The following is an 813-nucleotide window of genomic DNA, read 5'->3' on the forward strand; positions in this document are numbered from 1 at the left end:
GTCAGAGCGCTATGCATATATTTATAAATAATGCAAGGCAATAAATATGTAATAAACAGATACATACACTTCGGTAAATAATCTAGTACAAATAATCTGTACTGCCAATATATTAAGATATATTACACAAATTAGCTAACGAAGATTTATCGATATTCGGAAACACACTCCTGCATGAGCTTACACAGATTTATATTAGTGGAAGTCAGAAATCCGATCTACTACTACCGTCGTTCGATTCTTTAAAACGTTAAAAATCGGTAAAATTCTTAACGTGCGGCATAAATTTAGTCGATCTTCGGATGAACGACCAACGTTTCCCATTTGTTAAGTTCATACAGGAATTCATTCTCACTTGTAAACGCATTTTTTGTGTAATTATGCGCAAATCAGAAATTCCAGTAGATCAGTAATGTCCGTATACGGTACATTATCATGGTACATTCTTTCTCCGTAAACGCTGAGGCGTAAAACATTACAAGTAACTTAATGAATGAGGCATTTAAAAGAGTTCTTCAATTTGTCAATTTCCCTTAAGTGGAATACCATGCTGCATCGTATCAATATACGGATTTAATGTACAATATTGATATCTGTACATATATAGTTCAAGGAACTTTTCTTACGCAATGTACAAGTGATGTATAGATTCATAAAATATTTCATTTACATCAATTCCAATATATATATATATATACACACACACACACACACACACATACATGTTTATGTATACATACATATGTGTGTGTGTGTGTGTGTGTGTGTGTGTGTGTGTGTGTGTGTGTGTGTGTGTGTGTGTGTGTGTGTGTG

The sequence above is a fragment of the Atta colombica genome, unplaced genomic scaffold (assembly GCF_001594045.1).
Source record: "Atta colombica isolate Treedump-2 unplaced genomic scaffold, Acol1.0 scaffold47, whole genome shotgun sequence".
Taxonomy (NCBI): Eukaryota; Metazoa; Arthropoda; class Insecta; order Hymenoptera; family Formicidae; genus Atta; species Atta colombica.